Source organism: Euprymna scolopes, chromosome 33, assembly GCF_053919585.1.
Source record: "Euprymna scolopes isolate OS-2025 chromosome 33, ASM5391958v1, whole genome shotgun sequence".
Classification (NCBI taxonomy): domain Eukaryota; kingdom Metazoa; phylum Mollusca; class Cephalopoda; order Sepiida; family Sepiolidae; genus Euprymna; species Euprymna scolopes.
Window position 1 is genome coordinate 61,258,865 of NC_136514.1, and position 24,215 is coordinate 61,283,079.

The following is a 24,215-nucleotide window of genomic DNA, read 5'->3' on the forward strand; positions in this document are numbered from 1 at the left end:
AATATAATATATATGTATATATAATATAATATATATATAATATAATATATATATATAATATATATATAATATAATATATATATAATATAATATATATATATATATATATAATATAATATATATATAATATAATATAATATAATTTATATATATAATATATATATAATATAATATAATATTATATATATATATATATATATATATATATATAAGTGCTTTTGTGGATCAAACCGATAATTTCCTCTAGTGACCTCAGATAACATTGAATGAAATATTCAATTTTATTTTTAGATTCAACACATCGATTTCTATAATACAGAAACTAACATTAACTTTAATGTACAGAGAGAAGAACATTATCTATAAAATTGTAATATTTACTTGCCTTTCCACGAAAGCAAAGTTCAAGCTTTTATTGTGAAAAATAAACCAGTGTCATCTTCGATTTGAATAATGATCTGTATAGAAGGAAATTATTCCTGAGAGAATAGCGCAATTGACATAATACGATTAATGTGAACGGCTACCCACACCAGTGAATACACCTTTTAATTGCATGATGGTCTGTGGTTTTAGTGAGGCAATGGCTATCCTAAAAATCAGTGGTAGGCGGCATATGTCCGAGACAATAATGTGATCCGCGTCCGTTTATGCAAATGCTTAGTCCTTTTCTACTGCTGAAGCAAAACATTTTCGGCTTAATATAAGCTTATTTGGCTTATTCAGCCAGTTGATTCGGCAACTATAATGCTGTTCAGCTCTGATGGATTTCCATTTTCGTATCCTTATAAACTGCGTTCAGTCTCTAGAAACAACAGATACCTTCTGTAAGTATGACTGCGAGTGTAATTATGAAGCAAGTGTTGCACCCCCCACAAGCTGATTTTTTAATGTTTCGATATTTTTGATATGTGGACTGATTATTTGGATTCCTCGGGATCGTGTTCTCATCGTACGTGCTAGTTTCACAATGTGTAGATGTAACTTCCGAACTTCTCCAGGTGTATCTTGTCGAACTCTGTAATCTTTCTATCGAACTCCTAAATCTGCACGGAACCGTTTATTTAATTCACGGAGATAGCATCTTCTCGTCCTGTCATCCATAACTCTTCTAAGTAGTTCGCAATTACATTTCGAATTACACATGCATTGAGGATTAAACCTTCAACTTCTAGAAGTGTGTAACTTACTGAATTTTACTATGTACTTTATCCTCTACGCCACGGATCCTTGCGAAAATTTCAGATGATAAAATAAAAGCAAACTTTCTAGTTCAATTTATAACAAGTAAAATACAGGTTTTCGATGCAAGCTGGACGTAAAATAATCGTTTTACCTGATGTTTCGTATGTCCTCTAATATTCTTCGTTTACACGTGCCTTTTCAAAAATTTCATAATTTTTCTTTAACCTAAAACCTCTTTGAATATTGCTTAAACTGTGACCTTGATTGCTAGATGCTATTCACATATCTTAACAGACACGCAAATCTCAGTTCTAATACTTCGAGGCTTCGCTTCCTTGCCAAAAGGTATCTGGCAAGGAAGTGAAGCCTTGAAATATTAGAACTATATGGCTGCAGCTTATAAACAAAAAAAGAAATAGTAAGCGATAAAACGAAATTATTACTCGTGGGTGTAGCAGTGACAGATGAGTTTTTTGTGGATGCTGAGCTGAAATTAACCAAATTTGATCAGATTGCTGAAGTTAGTGATGGACTTTTCACAGAACGTTGATAGCGAAAGATAAGCTTTCTTTTCAAAATGGACGCTAAGGAGTGAAGTTCCTTCTTCCACTTCATTAACACGTAAAGTGGAAATGGTTATATGCCTGTCAATTACAGAACCACGAGACATTCTTTTTTCTCACATTTGTTTTTGTCATTTTACTTCAGTCGAATACTTGATCTCTACATGAGCTACATAAATATTCAAATATTCGATTAAATTTCTTCTTCACACGTCAAACGTCGAGTGATTAAATAAGTTACGAATATTAATTTTCTTCTCCATCATTGAACCAGCAATAGTGGTTTCTTGACTTTACTGAATTCATCTAGTCAAGTCGATATTAAACCTCGTGCCATTACTAGCCGCAACATCATTTAGAGAAGGTGAACCGTTCCTCGCATAAGCGATATCGAGGGATCTCATCTAGACTTTGAATGCTATTTTGAATATTAAGTCAGGATTTACTTGTACCATATTCTGATATATCCCTCTACATAGACACTCAAGGATATTGTCTCGTAGGCATTCGTTCTCTCCTACAATATTTTGTGTATTCTTAGATAATTTTCTAATAGTATTCATGCACTTATCAATGCACTCATAGTTTTTATTATTATTACTTTCCTTTATTAACGCCGAAATTTGTTCCTATTAAATGATGACCTGAACGAACATGCACATTTCTGGTATTATACAAGTGTCCAAACCCCATGTATTGTCTTTTTATCGTATTCTTTCTTTTGCCCAGCTTTAACGATGTTCAAAATTACAAAACACATGGGTATAGTTGCAGTTGATGGTAGATAACTGGTATCCTCTACCCCAATGAAAACAATACAATGTTTAAATGAAACAAATTCGAATTAAATTCTTGATTCAACCTGCCTAGTTGTTTTAACGCTTATAAAATATCTTTCATACGTTTTCATCTGAAAAACATTCCTATCGCCAATTGATACATATAATTAATGTCCGCTATGCATATAATTAATGTCCGCTATGCATATAATTAATGTCCGCTATGCATATAATTAATGGCAGTCATTAAATACTATTTTCGAGAAGACAAATGTTACAGGGGAAAAAAACTAAAGAAATATTTCAATAATCTGATTTGATGTTCAACTGACGATTAATACCGAAAATAAAAATAAAATAATCAGAGATGTTTGTTGAAAAGGATCTACAAAAAATGAACTGCAGATGTATAATTTACATTTTCAAAATCGAAAGACCACTTAAAAATTGAACAATTCTATTCTGTTTTAAAATAACAACATACGATCTGAAGAGGTGGTGTATCATCAAAAGTATTTCCAAGAAGTTAATAGAAATTGAAATTTAGACATAATTGACGTCATAAACGTCCGCCGATCAATTTTTATACAGTTTTTGTGAATCATCTATTAATATAAAACTTTTAATTACGAAGGCTCTACTAACCTAAACGCTTAAGTGGTTCTCCAGCTCTCCTAATTACTAACCCAATCAAATAATACCAAATTAGCGAATGACTATACTGTTACTGCTGTATCGCACTTCAGTCTTTTTATTTTTTACTCGACACACGTTTTCTTTTTTTTTAGATTTTTTTTAGATTTTGCATCTAACACTTCGAATTATTTATTTTTATTTTTTACTCGACACACGTTTTCTTTTTTTTTTAGATTTTTTTATAGATTTTGCATCTAACACTTCGAATTATTTATTGAAAATTACCGTTCATATTCTAACCCTCTCATCGTCAGTGCTTTTTTATTACTCCAACAATTGTTGATCCCCCCTCGAAAAATGCTAGCCATGAAGTTGTTAATAAAATCAATAATTCTTTCTCTAATCTACACATTGTTGTTACAAATAAACTCACTCGTCTCATGTTTCATGAACATTCATTAGACTTTGTCGCCGTTCAACTATACGCCTAAAATGTGCATCTACGTGTTTAAAGTACTTCTGGATAACTTTGCAACTCTTCGATTAACACTGAATGAGCGGCTCTGTTGCTATTGGCTTTCAAGGTTAAGATGCATGTGTAACCTGACCGTTTGCCGTGGAGAGTGACGTGGTGTGTTAGTATCGTGTGGGCGTCTCTGGAAGGGCTGTTATGTCTTGGGCGCGGCAACTAGCTCCCCGGCGGAAATAAATACGATAAAACTATAATCACATTCGCTTTAGATTAAGTGGATGATACGTTGTTTGTTACGTCTGCTTGACAGGTTTTCTCTTCGAGTTCTCATCATTAGTGGCAGGTTTTTCATCCTCATTAATTATCTCCCGTTAATTATCTGAGCTGGGACTTTTGGTGCTGGAATTAAATGATTGCAATAAACAGACAACGTATGTTTTTATAAAAGTATAGTCTTTTATTTTAGCACTTCAGAAGATGCATGTTTGATAAGTCAGAAGATGCATGTTTGATAAGTCGAGGGTTGAAGCACGTGGACTGTTGTCAACAGAATCTCGATTTCAACTTTTTGCGACCGCCGCTTACGTTGTCCAACTACCAACTGAATAACAATTTATTTTCTCTTAAAAACAAAACGAGGGAGAAAAAGGGTACATATTTTATCAAATATCAATAGATTGTTCTAAAATTAAGCCCCCCTTCTAGCGAAGCAGATATCATCCACATTGATCTGAACTTTTCACCTGTCAACTTCGATTGCATAAACAACCTAGCTCACTGATGTTCACTGATATTTCGAGACAATAACAGCACCGGTTGATTTTACCCCCCCCCCGAGAGCAAGGAAATACGAGTAGAAGGATTTAGAATGCGTCGAAAGGAATCTCATCATTGTGCAATACATGGACATTTTGTCTGGATATTGAGCCATCTACATATTCGCTTGAAATCTACTTTTTGAAGTTGGCAAATGTTAAAATACTATACTTTATTTCGATTATTTAACTACTGTTTTATCTTTGATGCTATTGTTACAAAGCTTCAATCGATGTAACCTATTTTTTGTCGAACTCTGGAATCTCTATGGAATTTCCTAGGGAACTTTTTATTCAATCAACGAAGGTAGCTTGCCCTCAGTGCGCCCACCCGCATGATCGGCTATAAGTCTAAAATAATTCCATTTTTAACTTTTTAGTATCTTCCGTACTTGAGATTAAGCGATCAACCTCCAAAATAGTGTCGCTAAGGACCGATTATCAATTAGCACATTTATACGTTGCATGCTTAAATAAAGGGTTAAGTTAAAAATTCAGTACACTTACAGATTATTGAGTTCGATAATGCACACTAGGTGTATAAGTTGAATCATCATATGAATGCAATTTGCAATGCTCATCTAAGGCAGTACTTTTGAAACATCACTGGCATTAAGCAAATTGTTTATGAAAATTCGTATCCCGGGTGACATTGAATATCTCTGCTAGTATGTAATAAATGTTAACTAACACGCGCACTAACTTTTCACGTTTCTCTTAAAGTATATCCAGAACGTCGGAAACTTCAAAAGATCGTCAAAGAAAAACTTTATTATAACGGATTCATCTAAAACCAACCAATATAAAATAGTTTTAGTCAAGCCGTTTCAGTTAGTCACATTAAAAAAAAACCAAACAATTCGACCATTAGCAAATTATTTTAAAAGTATACGATCAACTCTGTAAATGTTTGAATTCCGGGGAAAAAACCGATTCGACATTTTACTGTTGTTAATTCGTTAAATAAAAATTAAATGAGCATTTAAGGTCGCTTTAATAATTCCTTAAAATAGAATAGCTGCATAGTGTTTTTTTTTTTAATAAAAAGCAATTTTATTTATAAAATAGTAAAAATGTAGCACGAACTTTTTAATATTAATATAACACATTCTTTCGTATGTTCTTCTTTTCATATAATAAAATGATATTTTCCCTCCTAACTATCGAACCAATCGGAAACTAAAGAGGTCATTCCGATGCAAATATTTCGCACTCACAGTTCAAAACTAATATTACGGCGTCTTTTCTTTTTAAGCTAAAATACCCACACTTTGTCTCCATTTAAAAAAAAAATTATTTGTCCCCTTGTCTCACTCTCTCAGCTACGTAATCTCACAATAGTAGTAGTAAATATTTTCTCCTAATTTTAGTCCTCCCATAAAAATCACCTTTTTTCAGCGTAATACTTATGTACACAACACCGATTTATTATTCAACTGATTAAACTGTGATTACTTTAATACATGTTACGTTAGCTTAATCCTATAAATTACGGATCGCCCCCCCCTTTAATTCTAAAATGGCGGAATGACACTTGTAAAAACGACATAGCGTTTAAATGAATCTTTCTCCGATTACGGAATTACTATTTCCGAACACAGAAGACAGTTTACTCAGTATCGTTTTAGATTACATTACCCAAAATCAAACAGGTCCTGGATATGACCTTAAACTATATCCAGTGATGAGGCCCCAGCTTGCGGGCTTTGGGGAGTGTGGAGCCACCCTTTAATTGCCATTGCTCCTAGGTCCACTCTGACCCGGAGTGGTAGTACCTGTTAGGGTCCCAGCTATGAGTTAAATAGAAACCGACTTGAAAACAACAAATATATTCTATTAAAAATGTTTCTCTTCAAAATCTTTGGATTCGGTATTAAATAACCTGAAAAGGGTTGATATGCCGTAAAACAAAAACAACCAACTAACCACCCAACCAACCAACCAACCAACCAACCAAATCAAACAGCTTACAAACAAATTACAACTGAAAAATAATCGTTTTAGCAAGTTTGGCCAATTTCCTACGTTTATATTTTAGGGTAAACGCGCGTACATCATATTTATTCAAGTCTTCCTTTACTTTGGTTCGCATTTACAGTTTTCTCACTGTATGGTGAGAGTATTAATATTGTTATTATAAGTATTTCTATTGTTATCATTATTGTCATTGTTGTTATCACTTTTATTTGTAGTAGTAGTAGTATTTGTTTGCCGTCGCTTTACATGAAGTGAGAGTAACCACCATTAAAGCACGAGGACTAAAATCGATGACGACAAAATCCCTGGCAACCAGGTCTTCGTGTTTTTTCGGTTTTAAAATATTTCTATAAAAAAAGAAAGGTTTACAAAGAAAATAAATTAAAATAGATGCAACATCATTTGAACAAGGGTTACCAATTTGTTTCGACAATATTTAAAATCATATCTGCATGCATTGACTTTGTTCAAGGCTTTTGTACACAGTTATACTTTTTCAGTCCTTTTTTTTTCTAGTAATACGTGTAAGCTCGTTTTGCTCGGGTTGGCATTAAAGCAGGATGCAACTAAATTATATCCGTTTGATCATCATTTATCTAATTATTTATTCTTGTTTATCAAAATATTTAATCCGAATATATCTATATATGTATCTCTCTATATATATAATATATATATATATATATATGCATATGTATATCTATATGTATATCTTTAATCATAAAAGCCTAATAATAACTAATAATACATGTATGTCATTATTTCATTTTTACTCGTATATATATGAATATATACTGTGACGGGTAGGGGTCTCCTAAGAAGATTCTAACACAGAGAGCGCGTCTTGAAAAAAATAAATATAAAATGCCAGCTGAAAGTTATTCAGCCGAGATAGCACCTGTCCAAGTTCGGATCAGTGATATCGTCGTGGAATACTTCGGTGACATTCATGTTAACAAATGCAAGGCAACGAAAAATGATGAGGAACACGACGACATTTATATAAGTGTTATAAACACGACAATTTATTTATAAAACAAGGCTGGAGAGAAAATAACGGAAAACAAAACAGGGCAACAAGACAATAATTCAACCAAAAATAAAATCATGCAGAGGGGTGATATGTGATACTTATAATTGTTCAAAGAATATCGTCTCTTATTCTCTTTTCCTTCCTTTTCTTTTTCAAATGGAAATCAATGAGGTGCGTAAGTAATGTTCCAGGAGGGGGTTATAATGAGAAAGTTCAAGAAAATAAAGATTGTCTCTTTTCACTACTTTTTTTTTCTAGGAATCAATAATAGATTGTTCATGGGCCGGCCAAAGGGAGGGTCCAGTGATGGGGAGAATTATTTAGAGAGTTGCTTTTTTATCTCTTTCTTTTTCTTTTTATATGAGACACATAATAGTTCAACGTAGTTAGTTATTTGTACGAGATGGGAGTTGGACAATTTGAAAAGTGTACTTATCTTTCCTTTTTCCGGAGTTGCTGGTCCGTATTCCAACGGCATGAAGTTTCACTAATATTCGTTTCTTGCTTCTCGTTTTTCTTTCCCTTTTGTTTGTTGATAAGCAATTCTCATGACTGACTTTTAAATTCCAACCGTTGCGTGCCAAGGTATGACCATTGTCTCCTTATCGGCGCGATGTGAGTCGACTGAGGGTTTTTCCTCACCGTGCGATCTCAGTCCAACTATCTCGTGCCAAGGTGTATCCATTGTTTCCTTATCGGCGCGATGTGAGTCGACTGGTGTTTTTCACCATGCGACCTGGGCCACGGTGTCTATAGGTTGAAGAAAAGAATCGCCACGCGTGTGATCGCGTCTACGCTCTCAGTCCGACTGATTAAATTTCCCGCTTTTTCTTTGCTTCCAGACCGGTTGGGGATGGGGATGTTGTATCAATGACATCCGCTCAAGGCTGGGGTGGGGGTGTGTCATCTCGATATACTGTTGCCATAACAACACGGAAAACTGGGCCATCCCGTCTGGTCTCGCTTTAACTACGACTGATTGTGATATGAGAGTGTGGGGGTTGTCTGCTTGATTAATATATATATATATATATATATATATATATATATATATATCACAAATAAAGAGGAGGGGGGTATAGCCATTTCTCTTAACAATACATACTCGTGTATATATATATATATATATATATATATATATATATGTGTGTGTGTGTGTGTGTACGTATGAAAAGGGAAAAACGCAAATATTTATATAATCATCTCCTTTTTGTTTGCATTTCAATACTTTTTGCAAGTAAAATATATGGAGGCTAGATGCTAACTTACGCAGTACGAATATCTCCACCAGCAGTAATTATCACTTCCTTCACGGAGGATCGCATAAAAAATACGAGTGTCTTAGATGTAAAAATAATTGTTAATATTGCTTTATGAATATTATATACTTTTTATTTGTTTTACATAAGAATTAATATGTCGCTACACGTTTATGAGCATGTTTCGATCAGCCAGTTACAAGCTATTCCTTCAGACGATATTGCTTATACAAAAGTGAAGTCTGTAAGTTTGTACTGATTTGTAGATTTAAAAAGTTTATAGAAAGTGAGCCAAAAGTAAGTGGACAGTAAATCGAAATCGGAATCGGAAATCGGAAAATTCGGAATTTTAGGGGAATATATATATATATATAAACCAATACTGAATGCTGTCCACCTACTTTTGCTCGCCCTATATATATATATATATATATATATATATATATATATATATATATATATATATATATATATCGAATCTCGCTAGATTCAACCACTCTGATAAGTCGTAGACACGTGTCAGTGGATAATTATATTTTAGAAATAATATATATGTCGTTCCCTCTGTGGGGGTACCAAATTAGTTAAGAGGAAATTATTCCCAACGCGCATTTAGGTAAAAATTCACTTTCGTAAATAATTGAATTAATTCAAAACATATCGCAAAAACAAAAACAAGCAACATCTAAGTAAATCGCGACATATCCAAATACTCGTGCGAGAGGGATTAGCGGTAAGGGGTCAAGCTCATTACCGTGGGGTCTCGATTTCGAATTTCGCAAGATTCAGCCACTCTGATGAGTCGTAGACGACGAAACACGTGTCAGTACATAATTATATTTTAGAAATAATATATATGTCGTTCCCCATGTGGGGGTACCAAATTGGTTAAAGGGAACATTATTCTCAACTCGCATTTAGGTAAAAATGCACTTTCGTAAATAATTGAATTCATTCAAAGCGTATCGCAAAAACAAAAACATCTCTCTCTCTCTGTCTCTGTTCATATATATATATATATATATATATATATATATATATATATATTAGCTAAAGAAATATATAGATTTTAAACTTGGCGAGGAAAATACCAATTTTTTTTTTAAATGAAAATTTGGATAAGTATACAGTAAAAATAGCGTGTTTACCTAAGCACATATACATTTCGTGCTGAAACCAGGCACTTGGCTTTATTAAAATTGGGCATCGTCGAAGTTCTAAGACACCTGTTATGCATTTATTAAATATTTATAGCATTTGTTTGGGTTTCTGTTTTTACAGCATACCATTTTTTTTTTAGATTATCTAATCTTGAATCATACTGCCTATGATTTATTGCTAACAGAAGATTGCGATTTCTCTCCAGCTATGGCGATACTTTTACTAACTTTATAGACGCTTACTTCGACGTAATGAATCGGATTTGCACTCGTTGTAATTAATGATAATAGCCCGTAACGGTATCCATTATTGCTGATTTCGATCAGTTCATATGCAGTTCATATGCAGTTCATATGCAGTTCATATGCAGTGAGAATCCCTAACTTCTAAAATTCTGCTTTTACTTTCCATTATTATTCCAATGGACCATTTTTCGTAAATTTATACATTCATACTGATATACGCATTCCATTAATTGCTTTTATTAAAAAAACAAAACAGTACCTGCATGTTAACACCTCAAACCAGGTTTAATCGCCAGTGAAAGTCAGATTATTTCATTTCGGCCACGTCCACAAGTGTTCGCAATTGTTTAAGTACAACAGTGGCCACCAATAACAACTGCAGTTTACTTTAATGCGAGAGGGGCAGGATTATACTGGGTAACGCCAGTTAACGGGCCCTGCTAGTTTTATTGTATTGGAACCAATATATAATAATGATTTAAAAAGTAAAACAAAAATGACTTGTGCGTCACCACCGAGAATCGAAACCAAAACTTTTAGCTTACGATTTACTTTTTCCTTCGACATTAAATCCTGAGCTATGAAGACAGGTATACTGCATAGCTAAAAATTAAAAGATGAACCAAAAGCTATTACGTTACGCACGCATATTCGTAATGCCATCGTTCAACCATCACCTGTCAAATTCTATTTCAATTTTCACACTTTTGCACCGATTTTCCTCAGCTAAAACTCAAATATAAAGTTTCGCATGGATTCGAATACCTTATATATTAAGTTTCATGTATGCAGACGAAACACTACTTGAGAAGTTTGCTAGGCAAACTTTTTTAAGCAAATATATACACACATACATAAAAATATATCGAAAGAGGTTTGTGTTTACTATAATCTTTTTATGTAAATATTACGTAAGTATAAATTATATAGAATATATGTATGAATCTGATTTACACGTAATATTTAATTTAAGACGATCATCCCTTAAGAAAAAAAAAACAACTAATACGAAATTAATTAAAATGGTTTAAAAGAATATGCAAATTAGTTAGATATTTTGCAGATGAATGCAATTCCACGATCCATATATAACAATTTATATTTTCTTTTTAAATAAATAGAAAAAAGAGTTTTTAATATGAATTCACAAAAAACAAGTGAAGCATAAAAAAAATGACTAATGTCATTTAGCCCCAAAGTCTCCAGGGGACGTCAAATCCTGGTGAAAATGAACAAATGATGCAGGTTTAGGCCTTAACACATGTAAATTTGAATTCTGCACCGTGCAAAAAAAAAAAAAAAATGACTAAGTCCATCTTCCCCCCCCCTCCATTTAGCTCCCAAATTCCCAAGGCTTTAACATATTAAAATTTTAGTTCAGCACCATGCGAAACTGCTAAATAGACACACAGAGGAAATTTTGGATAAATATGGTAAAATAGTCCTAAAAATGGTGTGTTTTTATTAGTCCATGAGTTATCGAGAAGTATAGACAAACAAAATTATATAGAAATCAGTTAGTTACAACTTTTCAGAAAGTTTTATAAAAATCCGAGGCACCAATTTTTTTTTTTGATAAGCACAAAAGTGTCAATTTTAGCCATTTAACCTGAAACGCACCCCGCGGAGGGGGGGGGGCAACCAGAGTTTTTTTCAAGAAAATCCGTTCTGTTACTTTCTTACTCACATCATGTTTAATGTTTGTGTAAAATTTCAAATAATTTCAAGGCGTAGTTATTGAGAAAAGTGCGGACAGACAAACAGATGAACAGACAGGGGTGAATTTACAGGTCCACACTCCTTTTATCGGGGGACCAAAAAAAAAATATATATATATATGTGTGTGTGTGTGTGTGTGTGTGTGTTTAAATTCTTTTAAATTCACACAAATGTTTGGGTTTAACACATAGTGTCTACACCACCAGAGCTCAAAAGATAATAATTTACAAATGTTTTAATTTAAAAAGAAAACATTTTAATTCAAGCATATGTGTTTGCTCAGCTCAACATACATTGTTCATCTAGCTTTTCCTTTCTCTTTTTATCTGTAAAAAAGAGGAGAGCAAGAAAGCTAAATTAAAAATTTTGAATGTTTTCGGATGTTTTTTTAGTTTTGTGTTGGTAAGTTGGAGATACCTTGGATTTTGTTTTAAGACATTTTCTTATCATAGGCTGAAAATTTTTTTTTTCTTAAAACAAATTTGGAACATTAACTAAATTATACACAAACTCACACACACATACACACATATATTATATAGATAATAATAAATAGAAAACCCTCAACAGAATACTCGATTATTAAGACATTTTTAAAAAGAACGTAATATTTAAATGTGTGTTACCTAAGATCAGTACAACATCGGTACTGTCGGTTTCAAATCCAAACAAAGAGGACCTATAGTGTGTTAGACTCTTCACTCTGTTAACATATGACTAAAGAGAGACTGAATAGTGTCTGATAAAGGAGACCAAGTATAGGTCCCTTTTTGTTTGGGTTTGAAACTGACGGTATCGATAATATTCTGATCTTCTGTAACATACACATATATATTTAGATACTAATACATAAACATTGCTCTTTATTAAAACTGAAGGATATATACATATGAAGTTTGTCGAAAGGCATTGTAAATCGGTTTCAAAAATGTCAACTATAACATTGAGTTGAGTGAGCATAGTTGAATAATTGAAACCATTCATGCATGTAACGATTAACGTATGCACGATTGTTAACAAAATACTGACCAACTTTTGAATTTGATGTCTGCCGTTGAGAATAAAAAATCAGCGTCGATGACATGTTGAATGCCATGTTTGATTTGTTCGACCAATCGTTAAAATGTACGCCCTACATAGCAAATTTGTTCCCGATTGTCCTGATATGATATTTTCACTTGCACAAAGTCACACAATATACTTCGAACAATATATGTATTGTAGACAGACATCACGGTGTCATATTAACCGACTACGATAAAAGATATAAACAATTAAACCAATAATAAAACGTGAAAAAAGGGTTTGATTATTACGATTGACCAATTTTCTAAATCCTGGATCGAATGAAATATACGATATCCCAGTCGAACTATGCCTCTATAACCAACGACTATTATTATACTAAATCTGAGTTAATCAACGTTTATTTTGCATAAAGGTTTTTCTTATATATTTTGATCATATAAACTACATGTCAAAATATTCCTCAAATTTTAAAATTTCATCATGTTTGAAAATAAATACCATTTCATTTGTTTCAAATTGCCGTAATTAATGCATATAGTTACCAATCATTATATACGTCTTGGCTATCATTTTCACCCTCTCTCTCTATAGGTTGTTTGACTGTTCTTTTATCCCCTACATTATCTATCACTCTCACTCACTTGCTGCTACCGGAGCAGGTTAGCTGAAGATATTGGCTTTCTGACTTAAATGCACAAAAAAATTGACACTATTGTTTTATCCGTTTCTTTGGTAAAACTCAATCGTGTTCTGGAAGGCAAAAAACAAAAAACAAAAAACAAAAAAAAAAACAAAAAAAAAAACAATTTTTCCTTACATAACAATCAAGCTAAATACAATATATAAATATTTGAAGATATAAAGATTTTGACTCATAAAATCTTGCCCTCCTCTTCAAAAAATTATTATTTAGTAGATAATTTTGTGTTGTGTTTTATATATATATATATATATATATATATATATATAAGTATGATAGGTTATGAAAAGGAAGGGTTGTAAAAAGATAGCTTCGAATTTGGGGGTATCAAAACCAAAGCAAAATATGATGAAAGTAAAAAGAAAATAGATAAACCCCATAATTTATTATACCATACCTGTTCACACTGACACACTTATCATAATATTCTGTGGATCTATATTAAAAAACCTTGTTAAACTTTGTGACATATTTCCATTCTATGGAGGTCAAGCGCGAATGAACACCCCATAATTTTATTATACCATATTTCTTTAAACTGAAGCATAATTATCAAAGTATACTTATGCAGATAGATATGAAAAGTCTTTATTAAAGTTTGTGTCTATTTCAATTCTATGGAGGCCAGGCGCGAACGCAGACCCCACAATTTTATTATACCACGCCTATTTAAGTTAAAACATACTTATCAAGGTATTCTTATGTACATCTATATCAAAAACACTTGTAAACGTTTTTTTTTTGTAATTTTTAAATTTTTTATTTCCATAGTTTGTGGATCAGGCGCGTACGCAGACCCCACAATTTTAACGAATCATCATTATGCCAGACCAAACATACCCATTCCTGTGTCTCGATACATCTTCTATCAATACATGTAATCAGTTTTCTATAATAGTCAACCATATAGGAGCCTATTCGTGACTAGACATACACACAGATGTTCAGCTTTATATATATATATATATATATATATATATATATATATATATATATTCATAATTTAAATTAAATTTTCCACACATTTTGATTTTTAAAAATAGAATCGCCGCTAGAGTAAATGTGGTATTTCTGTAATTATTTAAGCTAAGTTGATTAGACATAATATCATGGACAGAAAATGATCAATGATACCTCAATCCCCCTCTACCCCACACTTTTGATGACCTTGTGCCTAATTTCTAGAAAATATATATTGTATTTCTATTTTTTGTAAATAAATAATTCAATGTGTAGTATCGATTCTGTCTCAGTCAGAGTAGGAGAGATCTTCCTTTACCGGAGTATGTGTTTTTTCTCTCCTATCCAGAGTACTCCTTTTTGGAAGATTCTCATGTATAAAAACAACGTTGTGTTTAACTGTGCCCTTTTTCAGGGCCAAGCCAATAAGCACCAGAAAAAAAACTGAAATTAGAATGAGTGTAGACACCATATAAACCACAATACTGATTAACAGAACTGATATATTGATAAAACATTAAAATCAGTATTATAAAGTTTATAGTGGCACTGACTAATAAGTTAGGTTTGGGCAAGATTACATTGACAGCGAAGGTGAAATCTCAGAGAAGGCGTTTGCAGGTGGATCGATCGGTGTCACAGATTATTATACCAATTTGGTGATTTGGTGAGCGGATTGGGGAAAATAACTTCGACAATTTCTGTGTGTGTTCCACTTGTTTCACCGCCCTTGTCCGCTGCTACCCAAAATAAAATAATTTTATTTTTATAGGTTAGTTTTTTGTTTTTATTCTTCTAAGCACAGCAGAAATACAATAAGCTGATTTTCAATTTTGAATAAATTTCCATCTTAAGAATGCTGATTATCGGCCAATGATACTTACTGATATAAAAACTTACAATTTTTCTTTTTGGAAAAATCAGTTTTACATCATAAAGAATTACTAAAATATTTCGCATCTGAAATATGTTTATAAATAATCTATATATTAATACGATAGCGTGTGTGTTCGCTTACATCCGGGTAAAAAAAATGGTGTCGCTGTTGAGGCAACGCTAATAAAAATGATACTACAGAAATAACTGGGAAAAGTAATTTCTGATTTAATTACAAAATGCCCTGGAAATGTCCCTTCTGATTAATTATAAAATGCACTGGAAATGCCCCTTCTGATTATTTATTTTTTTGTTTACTTGCCCCACCACAAGGGCAGAGTTGGACATGAGGTCGGTTAAAATGGGGGGGTAACCAGCTCCCCAAATGAGGAACTCTGGTCAGTAACAAAAATAAAAAAAATATATCAGTAATGAAAGATTTCTCCTCCATTAACCAAGACCAAAAAGGGGAGGAAATTTAAGTCACTGGAATGCTGAGACTGATACTACACTCAGAAATTCATTTTGAAGCAATGGTTGCCTAATTACTAACCATGTTAATGTTTTTATGCATTAATTTCGAAAAGCTGCTGAAACAGTTCATGATTTAAACATTACTTTGTTTCAAGTATATTTTAAACGGTGTGGGAGATATGAAGTCAGTCCCGGAAAGACTTAAACCGTTTACGATTTAAACATTACTTTATTTCATGTATAATTTTACCAGTAGTGTAGGGGATATGAAGTCACTCCCGGAAATGGCTGAAACCGTTTACGTATTAAACATTACTTTATTTAATGTATGTTTATAACAGTGGGGTGAGGGATATGAAGTCAGTCCCGGAAAGGGCTCAAACAGTTTACTATTTACACATTGCATTATTTCATGTATATATTTAGCAGTGGGTTGTGGATATAAACTCAGTCCCAGAAATGGTTAAACAGTTTAAGATTTAAACATTACTTTATTTCATATATATTTTAATAGTGGGGTGGCGTACTTGAAGTCAGTCCCGGGTTTGAATGAGATAAATACAAATATATACTAGCAGTAAGCGTCGCCCAGTATTGAATGAGATAGGTGGAAAACATATAGTAGCAGAACACCCAGTGTCGCCCGGGATCGAATGTGATAGGTGAAAGATATATATTAGCAGAATATGAGGCGTCACCCAGGATTGGATAAGATAGGTGGAACATATATACTATGAGAATACCCGGAATTGAATGGTGTGTTTGTAATGAAATAATAAGCCCAGACAATATATCAAAGTTCTTATATTAGTAGGAGAGGGACATAATGTGGAATTTTAATTATAAAAAAAATGATTGTTGAAATTAGTAACATAACCAAAAATTATTAAAAATGATGAAATGTGAGTTAATTGATTGGTGTGTCTGTAATGAAATAATCAGCCCAGGCAATATATCAAAGCAATTATTTTAGTAAAGAGAAGGCTGCAAGGTATGTTATACTTATGAAAAATTATTATCGGAATTAGTAACATATCCAAGAATTATAAAAATTGATGAAATGTGAGTTAATAGATAGTTGTGCTTTTTTATGAAACAATCAGCCCAGACAATATATATAAGTTATTTTTTTAGTAAAAGAGGGCGATAAAGATGCTTTAAATTACAAAAGACTATTGTCGAAATTCGTCACATTTCCAAGAATTACGAAAAATGATGAAATGTGGGTTAAATGATTGGTGTGTTTATAATAAAATAATCAGCCCAGACAATATATCAAAGTTAGTAAGAGAGGGTGATAAGGATGATTTAAATTATGAAAAATGATTGTCGAAATTAGTAACATATTCAAGAATTATGATAAATGATAATATGTGATTTAATGCATTAGTGTGTTTGCAATGAAATAATCAGACCAGACAATTTATCAAAGTCATTTATTTTATTTTAGGGCGATAAAATGATAAAAAATGATTGTCGGAATTTGTAACATATCCAAGACTTATAAAAAATGATGAAATGTGAGTTAATTGATTAGTGTGTTGTAATGAAAAAAAATCAGCCTAGACAATATATCAAAGTTACTATTTTAGTAAGGGTGGAAGATATAAGGTGTACTTAACTTATAAAAAATGATTGTCGAAATTAGTAACATATCCAAGAATTATGAAAAATGATGAAATGTGAGTTAATTGATTGATGTGTTTATAATGCAATAATCTGCCTAGACAATATATCAAAGTTATTATTTTAGTAAGGTCTGCGATATGGTAAGTTTAAATGATGAAAAATTATTGTCGAAATAAGTACCATATCCAAGAATTATGAAAAATTATGAAATATGAGTTAATTGATAATTGTGTTTTTATGAAATAATCATACAATATATAAAATGTTTTATTTTAGTAAGGGGAGAGGAAATAATGTGGGTTAAAATTAAGATAAATTATTGTTGAACATAGTAACATATTCAATAATTATGAAAAATGATGAAATGTGAGTTAATTGACCGGTGTGTTTGTAATGAAATAATCAGCCCAGGAAATATATCAAAGTTATTATTTTAGTAAGGGGGCGATACAGTTTTAATAAAAGGGCTAGAATAATATGATTGTGCCTTCCTTCATGCTGAACAGAACGCCCACAGAATGCCCAGCAACAATATATTACATATGAAAAATGCCGCTGTGGAATTTCCACAGGTCCCGCTAGTCTTATATTAATACGATAGAGTGTGTGTTATTTATTTATTTTCTGTGTCATGCTTACATCCTAGTTGTATCATTGTTATGGACTTCCATTTCTTGTAATAATTAAATTTACTAAGAGTTCTTCACAAGTTTTGGTTTCGGTTTCGATTATAACTAATGACACTCCAGTTATGTATTAATTGTATTGATAATTTTATCAAGAATTCTTTATAAGTTTTGGTTTCGGTTTCGATTAAAGCTAAAGGAAGTCAAGTTATATATACATTTTTTTTTATAGGTTTGTGGTTTTAATTTAAGCTGATGTACCGAAGTTACATGGATATTTTTTATTTTTGAAATCGCAACATTATGATATATGAAAATCGATAATACATTAACTCTATAATAATTTATACAAAATTTGCAAGAATTAAAATATCATATTTAAGCGTACTTTATGGCTGGGTTACGCCGGTCGTCCTTGCTAGCTTTTAACAAAAGAGCTATAATAATATTAGAGCGTCTCCACTTACGCTGAACAGCTACAAAATGCAAACATCAATATATTACGTATGAATGATTCCACTGTGGAATTTCCACAGGCCCCGCTAGTGTAAGTATGAATAAGATTTCGTCACATTCTTTGCAATTTCGTAAGGTTGAAATAAACACCTTTGAAAACCGAGTAATCTTGTATTAAAAAAAAAATTAAAATGAAAAATGATTTTAATGGTGATTGCTCTAGAAGATTGTAGCATCAAGAACTTCTAGGCCGTGGTTTGCGAATTGCAACACTAATATTGGATGTGTGCCAAAAATTTAAATCGGAAATATCTCTAAAATTTAAGGTTATTAAAAAAACACGTCTGTCGGATAATGTGTTGTATATTGAACAGCCGAGAAATCGAAAATAAGCTAAATATACAACAAATAACTTTAGCGAATGATAGAAAATTTAAGATTCTAACGGCCTGTATAGATTTTAAATGGTGAAACTGTTTTAAAAATGTGTTTCGTTACTTTCACTTAGCGGATTTCATAAATCAAAGATTTTGTTTTAAGTGGTCGCTAATGTCAGACGTAAAAGATAGTTTAATTAAAAAATACTAACCAAAAATCCGGGACTGGTTCTAAGTCGTTTAAGAGTAAGCTTTTTTATCTTTTAAGCATGGAATTACTGACCATCTCAAAGAAGAAAAAAAAGACAACCATCTTTGATTTAAAATATCGGTTCATAACACCAACTTTCTCAACATGAACATCATTATATGAAAATAGGCTACATACTAACCTTGGGAAACTATTAGGTTGCTGCAAAAGATTTTGCCGATTTAACATTTCAACTGAAAGAAAACAACTGTTTTTTTTAAATATCAAAACAATAATGACATTTGATCTCTATAACTTAATTGTGTTTATCAGAGATGATAAATGTCTCGCTTATGAGTCTAATTCCTGTTCAATTTATTCTCGTGATTTTAACCATCGAAATGGTTTTGTAATACTCGGAATAAGTGACAATCCGAGGGAGACCAGGAGAATATGTAGGATGAGACTGAATTTCCCAATCAAATCCTAAGAAAATTTTAGTCAATAGTGCTGTTTGGGTACGAGCATTATCATGATGGAAGATAACTCTCTTTATGTTCACTAAAGAAAGTCGTTTTCGAGTAAGATATGTAAGAATATTGCAGAAAATTATGAATGATGCTTTAATAATTTGAAAAAAGTTATAGATTAATCATATTAATCAAGCAATAACAATTTGTATCAAATAAATTACAATCGTTTAAAATGTCATTTTCTACAAATCTTAAAAAAAACTGATTAAATAAAAACGCTGGGCAAAACATAACTTGATGGATAGATGGAAGTTGGGACTAAATTGATAAATGTAACGATATAACAAATAAAGCTACTATAGCTCTCTTCCCAATAACATAAACGCAGTGGCACTAAACAAATAGTCCAAGCCTTAACAAATAGTCCAAGCCTAAACAAATAGTCCAAGCCTAAACAAATAGTCTGGCGAGATAAACACATCTGGGTTTTTGAAGACCTTAATAGTCTGCGGACTTCAGCATTTTGTGAAATATACACACAAATATGAATAGCTTTCTACACATACATGCATGTCTTCACAAAACATGAACACTGCTGGAAAAGATAACTTTTAATCGCGCTGTCTCTCTGTTACACTTGTAAGGACCTTTGTTATGCTAAGGTGCAGTGAACTAAGTATTATGGTATCTGTTAGTTGCACAGTTAGGAATTAATAGGGATTAATATTTAATGCAAAAATGAGCACAAGTTTAACTATATGAAACAATCAATTTGACATAAATCACTCGTATGTCAATAGACTATTTAATTTGTTTTAACATGGTAAAAAGTCTAGTATTTCATCTAAACCATGCCGCCATCGTTTGATCCAAACATTGGTTACAGAAAAATAGCGACACTGTTGTTGAAATCCATCATTCTAAACTATATCAAATGCGGAATTACATCGATTTTCTCTCTAGTCGTTTTGCCAATATCTTTAAGACTTCGTTGACGAGGTCAAATGGAATCGTCCCTCCATCCCTTCAAATGACAAGGACTTAAATCAATCCACAAATCGAATCACATTGCTTCTATTAAATAAATAATATGTTCAAGAAATATTCCGCCCAACATTCCACTATCTTTAATCGAGAAAATAACACGCTTGAAATATTGATATTATAATTGCAAAAGTAAAAACTGATGGAATAAAATAGGAAAAAAGTAGAAGAGATGATATCTGTTGATGAAAAGTACATGTTCGCCACTGCAACTGGCATAAGGGATATACTTTTCAAGACTTAATACTCATCTCTATCGCGCAATGAGTGCGAAATGCAATGAATATTCTTTTATCGGACTCAATTTTTATAAACTTTGATTGAGGGAATACTTTGTTCTTTCTTATATCCATATTCTAGACGTCAGAGTGCCTTTAATAGCGGCAGTAAAGTATGCCAAGACTATTTCTACCAATCGGTTCAGCTTCTGAATTATCACATCCTCCACAGATATTAGACTCTTTCAAATTCTGCCTCGCCATTTTATCAGTACAACCACCAACATCATTCCCTCCCCAAATGCAAGAGATGCTTATGTCTTACTCTGCAAAATGATACCAATATACTCGTTATAAGTATGACTATCGCTGGAAAAATCCAAAGTTTAATTGTTATAAGGACAACAATGGCTCTATGATTGATGTTGAATAACAGCGAAGCCAATATTGAAATGGAAGAGATTACACATCATCGTAGATACTCGCACTATCGCCACTGCCAAAAGGAAGGTGACCGTGTCTCACTGATTAAAAACGCGCGCTGAAAACTTGAGTGAGCCAAGTTAGAATCCAGTTTGTACCCCAGAAATACTTTCACTTTGGCAAATTTCACATAGCCCCTTTCCAAAGGCTGCTGCAAAGAAACTGGACTCGCATTAGAAAACTCCACACATCTGCCAGCACCTCCTATATCTATAATATGACAATTCTCTGCTGCATAAAGACTTGTTGTCACTTATTGTTATGTTTGCAAATAACGTATAAGGCAATACAAGTGAAGACTCAACAAAACAAAGGTAGATCAATAAGAAGTGTATTAGGAAAAGTATATTTACAGTATATTTACATAATGGTTGTCAGGTAAGAGAGTCTTGGCTGGAGAACATATCTGCTCTCGGCTCGGCATTCGGTGGCTTCTGGTTAACACACACTCAAACTAACCGAGTCTTGTTATTTATGTGTAATATTATCCACATTTGTAAATGTGTGGGTGCCACCACAACACCTTCCTCCCAAGATTTGAAGTCACACAGATTTCAATATCTTTTTCTCTTGGGATTTAACATTAATGGTTTCTTAAACTTTCTTTTTCTACCTGATCTTCGGCACATAATTAAATATGTCCATACTATCAAAAATAGTTGTATGGGAGAAAGTAGCACTGTCGACACTTTCTCGATTATTCTTTAGTAGTTCCAGTGTTTTAGCAAAACGTTCATTTTGCCTTTCTTCATGTTCAAATTGTAATTTCTTCTGCTATTCTTCTTGTTCCAGTTGCCATTTCAATAATCTCTCATTTCTTCGTTCATCTCGCTCGGCTTGTGCCTGTTGTTGCGTCTGCAAAAATTGCATTAACATTCTAGATAAATCTTCCATTTTTTTTAGTGTATTCTAAAATATAACTGGCTTATGTTACAACAAAAATTGTTCAGAGTTCCTGTTTTCAATAAATAATAATATCGCTGCTCGAATACTATTTTATCACTTCGCTAGGGAGTCAAGCTCATCCAACCCAATAAAAAAATTGAGGCTTTTACTGAAACCGCCAAATACGATTGACTTTAGAAAGGTCAACCGTTGCGTTGTACTCTTTTTTTAGTGAGCTTTCCATTTCTTCGTCAAACTGTTATATTTGACGTTCATCTTCGTCGCCAACTGTTATGTTTGCAAATAACGTATAAGGCAATACAAGTGAAGACTCAACAAAACAAAGGTAGATCAATAAGAAGTGTATTAGGAAAAGTATATTTACAGTATATTTACATAATGGTTGTCAGGTAAGAGAGTCTTGGCTGGAGAACATATCTGCTCTCGGCTCGGCATTCGGTGGCTTCTGGTTAACACACACTCAAACTAACCGAGTCTTGTTATTCATGTGTACATATGTAAATGAGTGGGTGCCACCACAACATTTATGGACCATTTAACTAAATGAGAATACAAATTTATAACCTAATAAGTTTCGCAGCATCACAGCACTTTTCCATCTTTTTACTTGTGTAATAATTACTTCCATAGAAAGTATCTCGATGCAATTACTACACTCGTACCTCCTAAACAAAAATATATCTGCTCCACCCCTAGCAGCAAAATCCCACTCCTTCACTGTAGGAATTTCTAGATGCCGGAAAATTTTCTACTGTTATTGCTTCTTTCCTCAGACCGCTAGCCTTTGGAATTTCTTTCCTGCTCCCTGTTTTTCGACCGTGCCAACGTGTAGAAATTTATGTAATGCAAAAAAAAACAAAAAAAAAACAAACAATAAAAAGTAAAAACATCCTGCTGTTTAACTCCACCACTCAGGTTTCTCTCAAAACTATGGCTACGCTTAACTGTCAAAATGACTGTCTTAGGGTGAATAAACGTTTAAAAATATCGTTTTCTTTCTCTAAACGAGTATATACCTTTTACATACACACACACACATATATATATATATATATATATATATATATATATATATATATATATATATATATATAAGGATGTATTCGGGATGATTACGCTAACACGCCGTTTCTTGTTAGATCACCGACTTTAAGCAGCGTTAAGTGTAGACAGTACTAAATGGGTAACAATTTTGAAATACCATGTGCTATATGTGGGAGTGCTTTCTGGTTATCTCGGTATTGTTTTTAGTCGTTTTGAATTTCACAATGCTCTAGACTCAAGCAATGCGGTTCACGAAAGGTGTGGTTGAGACTGTGCAACTCTTGCTTTACAAAAGCTTCCCGTGCAAACACCTTTACAGAAGGTATCCATTTTCTCTATAGACTGAAAGGAGGCATTGTACATGAAGAAATGCATCAAGTATCATTTGCCAAGATAGGGAAAACCCACTTAGGATCTAAAAGTCTTGCTTCGTTCTGGAATCTTTTTTTTTTCTTTAATTAAAAGGAAAATGCTGAACTTGCATTCTCTTGGGATAAACATAGAAACACCCAAAATTAATTTAATTAAAAACAAGGAAACAACAGCAACAACAAGTGGCGGTGTGCAAAATGATTCAAGATGCCATATGCATGCAATCACATGCAGTATTCACACAATTACGCACACACACACACAAATATCCATTCATACACGAACAAGTACATATATCTGCCCACGCACAAAATATATGTATATCTACACAAACGCATGTACATATATACCTGTTCACACGGAGACACGCACACAAGTATATATTCATATCCACACACACATAAGTGTGTGTATATATAAAACAATCATATATACGAGTACTTGCGTGGAGGACGTCATTTTATAAATATGCTAGCTCATCCGAACTGACGTCGCCCATGATTACCTTATTGTA